Raw genomic sequence first — 8,468 nt, forward strand, 5'->3', positions numbered from 1 at the left:
TGATTACTATGGCTTTGTAGTAGAGTGAAACTCATTTCTTATCCCAACTCCTGAGGAAGGACAATGTCTGGGCCAATGGTGTGTGCATAACATCCCTAGCAACATGTGAAACCCAAGGATGAGAATTGTGGCCCAGGCCTTTGAGGTCATAAAGTGACTCCTCACTTAGAAAATTAACAATGCATAAAGGGACAAGAGGCATGGCTCAACTGGTAGAGTACCTTCCTGGAAAGCACAAGGCCTTGAGTTCAATACCCAGTATCATCCAAATATAAATAAAATAAAACAAAGCAGCCCTCATCCCTGTATGAATGGAAGCGCTATTGCATCTATATATTCCACTGGTTCTATTTTCCCCAAGAACTCACACTCATTGTAAGCTGAATTCAAATTGGATATAACTGGAATTGTAGTTCTTTATAGAACTATTTATAGGACATGTTCAGACATGTTCAGAACTTAGTGAGGACAAGACAGAGAACTACATGATGAACAGCTTTGATAGGAAGGATGAAGGCATCCCAGAAAAGTGACATTTGAAAGGAACTCTCAAAGATGCTTCAGGATATTTAAAGCATAAAAGATAGTTGCCTGTGGTAAAAATACACAATGGAATTCTATGCCTTTATCAGAAAGAATGACATTGCCTCATTTGTTAGGAAATGAAAAAACTTGGAAAAAATTATATTAAGTGAAGTAAGCCAGGCCCAAAGAAACATAGGCCCCATGGTTTCCCTTATTTGCCATAACCAGTATATGGCTGAGACAAGCAGAAACAGACAGATAAGTTGATGTTAGGCAAAATGAACCCCAAGATAAGGACTCAAATGTTTTTTCTTTCTTGCTGTTGTTTCTAACACATTTAAATAAGATGATTTTTTTTTGCTTTGTATGTCCCTCCCCCACAGTATAACCCCTGTTTAAGTTGTTTAAATAGGGATACAGGTGGACCCATTGCAACAATGAGATGTACAAGACGTTATGTTGAAAAACAAACTTTACAACTTTGGCGGGGAGTGGGGGGAGATGAGATGGGAGGACAGGGATGGGAAGGGGAAACAAAGGAGGAGGCAACAATGCTTGATAAGAAATGTACTCAAAAAAAAAAAAGAAAAGAAATGTATTCATTATCTTGCTCATGTAATTGTAACCCCTCTATACAGTATTTTCACAATAAAAAACTTATTAATAATTTAAAAAAATGAAATAAAAAAGGAAGCAAATCCAAATTTAAGAAACAATGAGACGATTTGCAGAAGTAAGGATCATTCCACACGGTCAATGATACAGTGAGGTGAGGATATCAACTCCAGGAGAGATGCTGTTTAGAAAGCTGACTATTGGAGACAGTGTGATTCTCTAAGAAGATTCAGAGGTGTGAAATAAATACAACCATGTACCAAGATCTGACAGTTTGTGATACCATTAAAAGCACAGGCATACAAACTACTGTTGACATGGGAAAAACCCACATCTCATCCTCATATCCTTTGATATACCAGTTACCATTAATTTTGGGGAGCAGACTGACTTATTAAAAGTCTTCCTTTAAGATGGCAGAAAAGCTCCATAACTTCTCAATCTTTCTAGTTTAAGCGTGATGTATTTTTGAATACAAGTTGTCCTCATGAAGTGTTTTGTCTCCTAAATCACAAATGTCCCCTTTCTTCATCTTAAAAGGATATGATCCCTTTCAGACTATTGGCCAACCCAGGCAGCTGAGAGATGGATGAACATCAGGTGTCTGAGGGGATCAGTAGTAAGAAGAGCGTGTTTTGGAGGAGAAATTGTGATGAAGTTCCCACTCAGTTAGAAAACACGCCTGGCAGAAGGGGATTTACTGAGCTATTCTTGCCCTTTGGGACTTCGGCTAAGAAATCTATTGTTCTGTAGCGTGTTGAACTCTGGTGATCCACTATAGGAGGTTGACGTGATTTATTAGGTTGAGTCAAGTACAGAAAGGAGAAGGTCTTCATGATAGGCCAGATTCCATGAGTGAGAATTCCTTGGAGCCAGCAAGAGAAAGGGAGAACACACCCCAGTGTTCAATTCTTGCCAGAGACCTTTTCCATTGTACTTTCCACCCCTCCCTAAATCACTCGCCAAAGAAATTCTTTGCTGGACATTGAAGTGGCCCCAGCTGTAGTCATAACAAAACATCGGGATAGAAAATAAATCATCTTCTCTTCTTGTTAACTTATTTTTTGGAATATGTGCACAGGGTAAAGGACAGGTGCTATTAAGATAATAAACATCACTGGAGTGAGGGAGAGTGTTGCCAATTCCGATGACTGAAAGTTTTCCAAAGAAGAGGAATTATCTAAAGAGCAACAAACTCAACTTATCCCTTCACTGGTGTCAAGCTGAAGGATCATCAGTGCTTTAGGACAATGAGTGAATCTGAATATGGTTGCTATAGCTTTCTGATCCTCCATGTTTGTCCTTCACTTCCAGACGTTTAGATGACTATAAGCAAGCCAGTGTCTGGGTCCCTGACCAGTCATACAGGTAGGCAAGTCACCATCCACCCAGACTGGTAGTGTTTATGGCTTACACAGACTCATTGTAAAAAGATTGCTAACCTTTCGCCTTCCAACAAGCTAAGGATCAGTGTTCTAAGCGAGCTTTGGAAAACAGAGGAGAAACTACAACACTCTATTCCTTTAGTGTCTGAAAAGTGAACTTCTGTGCTACCTGTCAGAAATCATCTAAGATTATAGATCTGGATAGATGATCTTCAATCATTGCAGAATACCCATTTCTTTTTCTGAAGAATGGAGAGAACATCCATTCTTGTCCATTTTTGTCTCTGAGAATGGACGCTGACAGATGCTCTTGGCATTTGGACAAAATATCATCTAGGATGTCGGTATTCTCCTATAATTTGTTTTGGCACTGCTGATGATTGAACTGACAACCTTGCTCATGACAGGCAAGTGGTCTAGTCCTAGCTAACCCCCAACTGATTTTAAAGGGGCCCTTTTTGCCATTGGATCCATCTCTCAAGAACCTGGTGATGAACTCCTGTGTTTTAACTTGTACTATATCCAAGAGAGACAGACATAGAAGCACACATATGCATGGTTATTTAAATGCTGCAGAAGTATAAACTTAGCATTTTCATTGTGATTATATGATAAACAAGGGAAATTTCCACCTTAAATCTCATCATCTTTAAAGCAGCCCTGCTTTAGTCATTGTCTAGCTGATCACACTGTTCTTAAAGATTGTGAACATGAGATCTGAAAAGCCTGTTTGTATATATATCCAGGGCTTTTACCCACCAAAAACAAGCTTCTTACTGCTCTACTTCTACTTATCTACTATGCCATTGACCTTTAGCCACATGAGGAGATGCCTGGCTTAAAACAATGTCTTTTAACTGACTTGAACATTAACCACTCCAAGTTCCAAAAGTATGCTTTCAAGTCAGACCTGATGTTTATACAGAACTCTTCATCTATCAAGCCTTATAACAACAACATTGAAAATAATAAGATATATTATTATGTTGCCCTTGTAAGAATTTACATAATGTATGAATATAAAGAATGTATACATTTATGAAAGGGATTTCCTATGTGATAAACTCATGATAAACAGCATGAGTCACTTGCTGATGGATTGGTGTGGTTCATGAAGGCTGCATGACAACCACCAAATACATATTTGCTGTAAAGTCAAGCACTATTTTTTACCCTCTTTTTCTTGGTGTAAGTCTCTGGGCTTGGCTTCTGCATTTGCCTGTGGCTGTGAAGTCTTCCAGTCACCCCTCCTCAGGAGTTCAAACCCACACCTGCACTCACACCCCACACAGAGTTACTGCCTCACCGTCTACACAGCTGAACGCCATGTGGTGTTCAACTGTTGTGGGGTCAGATTCCCACATCTGTCTGGAGAGCTGAGATTTACAATCTCAATAAAGACTTTGGCAGAAGTGCTCAGAGGAACTCAGTCTAAAAGGTTATTCTGCAGTTCCCTTCTCACCACCCAAGGATCATGGATCAGAATCAAAGAACACATGAGCTCATCTTCTAGCACCTCCCAGGATGAGCCCTGGGAGCTCCTTTCAAAGCAATTTATTATCTCTAAAATCCCTTTTGGAATAGTGATCTTGACTTGAAACTTCAAAAATATCTGACAGTTTGCTTTAGAAGATGTAAGTAGGGAGTGACTGAGACATTGTAAAAGTAGATATCAAGGATCTCTACTTTGTCATTCACTTTTTTTTTTTTCTTGTCGGTCGTGGGGCTTGAACTCTGGGCCTGGGCGCTGTCCCTCAGCTCTTCAGCTCAAGGCAAGCGCTCTACCACTTGAGCTACAGCGCCACTTCCGGTTTTCTGGTGGTTTACTGGAGATAGGAGTCTCATGGTCTCTCCTGCCCGAGCTGGCTTTGAACTGCGATCCTCAGATCTCAGCCTCCTGAGTAGCTAGGATTACAGGCGTGAGCCACCAGCGCCCGGCTGTCATTCACTTTTATATGATTTAGCAAGCAAGACAATGTTAAAGTATCAATGAAGTTCTTGTCCAAGAGCTGTCTGCAGTGTCTCCAAGGAACCCTCATCAGACTTCCCATTGAGACACCCCTGAAGAGAGCCTGGAATGAGCAGACCACAAGGAATTCAGCCTCTCTTATTTCTGAACCCTGGAGCATTTTCATCACTAAGCCTACCCAACTGTGCAGCTCAAATAATACATACAAATGGTGGCAATTCCAAGCCATGAAATAGATCTGGTGGCAGGAAAAACAGGTCAAAGTCATCCTAAGGATTTCTGACGAAAAGCAGACTCTTTTAATCCTCATGCTAGAGGTTTCTTTACACCAGAAAAACAGAATGAGGTCTCCTTTGCCTTTTTTAACATTTAGTTGATTATAATATCAGATTATTTTATTCCATAAGAATTAATGGGCTCATAGTAAGAAAATAAAACAGCTTGGTATTGGCACAAGAACAGACCTGAGGACCAATAGACTAGAACTGAAAACCCAGAAATGAACCCAAGGACCTATAGCCATCTAGTCTTCAATAAGGGAGCTAAAAAAATAGAATGGAAGAAAGACAGCCTCTTCAGTAAATGGTGCTGGAAAAATTGGATTAACACTTGTAGAAAACTAAAGCTAAATCTTTATATATCATTGCACCAGAATCAACTCCAAATGGATCAAAGACCTCAAAATCAAAGCAGACACCCTGAAAACATTATAGGAAGGAATAGGAGAAACTCTAGGGCTCCTTGGCACAGGCCAATATTTTCTTAATAAAGACCCAGTAAATCAAAGAAAGGTTAGACAAATGGGATTGCATGAAACTGCAGTGCTTCTGTATGGCAAAGGACATAGCTAGCAAGATCAATAGAAAGTTCACAGATTGGGAGAAAACCTTCATTAGCCATACATATCTAAAATATACTTAGAACTCAAAAAATTAAATCCCCCAATAAACAAATCCTCAAAAAACAATTGCCCAATAAATAAGTGGGCTAAAGACTTAAAGAGAAATTCGCTGAAGAGGAAATAAGAATGGCCAATAGACACAGGAAGAAATGCTCAACTCCTCTAGCCATAAAAGAAATGCAAATCAAAACAACATTGAGATTCTACCACATCCCAGTTAGAATGGCAATAATCAGGAAATTTAATAACAACAGATGCTGGAGGGGATGTGGCCAGACGGGACCCCTACTTCATTGTTGGTGAGAGTGTAAACTTGTTCAACCACTTTGGAAAGTAGTATGGGGTTCCTCAAAAGACTCCACATAAAGCTCCCCTATGACCCAGCAATCCCACTTTTGGGCATTTACCCAAATGATCACAAACAAGACCATACTAAAGCTACTAGCACAACTATGTTTATTGCAGCATTATTTACCATAGCTAAGATATGAATGGATCGAGAAAATGTGGTATATATATATATATATATATATATATATATATATATATATATATACATACATACATACAATGGAATTGTATGTCTCCATCAAAAAGAATGACATTGCTCCATTTGTTAGGAAATGGAAAGACCTGGAAAAAGTCGTATTAAGTGAAGTAAGCCAGGCCCAAAGAAACATAGGTCCCATGGTTTCCCTTATTTGCAATATCTAGTATATATCTGGGACAAGCAGAAAAGGTCAAAAGCTATGTACACATACCAGATAAGATGATGTTAAGCAAAATGAACCCCAAGATAGGACACAAATATCTTTTTCCTTTCTTGATATTGTTTCTATTGTATTTATAATGTACCATGTGATTTTTTTTTGTTTCTTTGTATGTTCCTCCTCCACGGTATAACCCCTGTTTTCACTGTATTTGATGTCGGTGCCTTGCATCTTGTATATACACTTCTCTATTTCGGGGAGGGGAAGGGAAAAAACAAAATGATTAAATAAGGATACAGGTTGACCCATTGTAACAATGAGTTTTACAAAACACTATGTTGAAAACAAACTTTACAACTTGGGTGGGGAGAGGGAGGAGTTGGGGAGGTGGGCAAGGATGGTAGAGGGAAACAAAGGAGGAGGTAATGCTTGATAGGAAATGTACCCATTACCTTGCTCATGTAACTGTAACCCCTCTGTACAGTATTTTTATAATAAAAACACATATATAAATAAAAAAGAATTCATGGGCTCCTGGAGCCCAGAGCTTGCGGCCATCTGGCTGCACCTGTGGTGAAGGCTGAGCCCTGAGTAGGGCTGGGCCACTCCCAGTGGAGGCAGAGGAGCCCCACTGAGTCAGGGCCAGTACAGTGGTAGCAGCTGGGCTGACCATTGCTGCTGCAGGATTTGCAGGCCGTTATGTTTTACAAGCCATGAAGCATATGGAGCCTCAAGTCAAACAACTTTTTCAAAGCCTACCAAAATCTGCCCTCAGTGTTAGTGACTAAAGGGGTATATTTAAAGCCCAAAATGACAAAATGGGAAGCAGCATTAATCCTAGCCCTGCTGCCAATAGAGGAAGGAGAAGAGATGCTCGTTGATGTATTATGCTCTTAAATCGTCCGGACAAAGGAGGATCTCCTTACATGGCAGCCAAAATCAATGAAGCTAAAGATTTGCTAGAGGGTCAAGGTAAAAAAAAATAAATGTATGATGAATTTTAAGTTTATATTAATTTATGAGTACCAACTTTTTATAATCAAATGCCTCAAATATAAAAAAGTATTAAGCTATTATGTGTACAGTGGTGTATAGTATACTGTCACAATGAAATGCAAGAAATAGGCCACAGGTTGTCAATAATATTGGTAGTAAGAAACTAAAACAACAATATTACAAAACTGACACTTTTTAAAAAAGAAACATACCTGTCCCCCAATCATGACAGCCCCTCTCAGATATTATATGCTCTATTTTTCTCACTCACCAAAACATTTCCTGAGACTAATTTGAAAAGTAATGAATGTCTATTGGGAAACATTGATGAAATCAGGAAACAGGAAAAGAAAAGGAGTCAGCAGAAATCACACTCGCTATGAATACTTGTGTGTACTTAATGATCACTGGGTAGTACTGGGTAGCTATGGTGGGAAGCTGCTGGTGGCCCTGGACACCGCCAGTTGTAGGCCCTCAGCACTAAATAACCATTTTAAACTTCTCTTCTTCTTTCAAGACTCAACACTTTGGCTCTGCGTCTCATTCTCTGCTGCAGACTTTGCTGTCTGTCTCCATGAACCTCCTACTAGCTTTGGGTAGATCCTTTGCTTTGCACTAGCTCTCATTCTTTACTTCTCCACCAAAGCTTTGTAAGATGCAGGGTTAAGCCTGACCGAGGTATATGGCGGGATATGTAAACACTTCAAAATGAAATCACCCTGTGCAGAAAATAGATGCTAGCCAAAAAAATACGGAAAATAAACTAAAATGAACTTTTCCATTAAAAAAAATTAGAAGGAAATAAAATCTTTGCTTCTGCAACTATTTTTTAATCATACATCCTCATTTTCCTTCCTTAATATAGTATTGTCAAGGGAGATATATCATACCTTTGTGTATGTTACATTTTATTGGTTTTCTTTAACAGTACTGGGCACCAAACTCAGATCCGTGCACTTTCTGGGGAGGTGCTCTATTATATGAGCCATGACCATGCCACAGCATGCAACCATTGTGTTTTCCCCGGTAGCTGGGACAACAGGAGCCCACTACTGCACACAGTCATTGGTGTTAAAGAGGAAATGTAGGTCTTGTTACTATATGTGGAATCTAAAGCCAACTTTAAATAAAATAACTTATGGATAAATATGGAATGAGAACACAGCATCCCTGAGAATGAGAACAGATCTTTTATATGTAAAAGGCTGAAGAGCAGATTTCTCAATGTTGAACACGGTTCTCTATGCAATCTGTTTGTTGCACATTCAGATTCAGGCCTGTCATCTCAAGACTACTGCAATCAAATCCCAAGGGGAAGATAAGGGGAAGGAAAAAGGAACAGAACCCAAGAAACCCCTCCAAATGAT

At 39.4% G+C, this 8,468-nt stretch overlaps 1 pseudogene; it reads left to right on the top strand.

Annotated features, from left to right (window-relative positions):
- Positions 1-7,091, top strand: part of LOC105998273 — a 78,539-nt pseudogene extending 71,448 nt beyond the window's left edge.
- The last annotated feature ends 1,377 nt before the right edge of the window (positions 7,092-8,468 follow it).

This window comes from Dipodomys ordii, unplaced genomic scaffold (assembly GCF_000151885.1).
Source record: "Dipodomys ordii isolate 6190 unplaced genomic scaffold, Dord_2.0 Scaffold160, whole genome shotgun sequence".
In the NCBI taxonomy this organism is placed as follows: Eukaryota; Metazoa; Chordata; class Mammalia; order Rodentia; family Heteromyidae; genus Dipodomys; species Dipodomys ordii.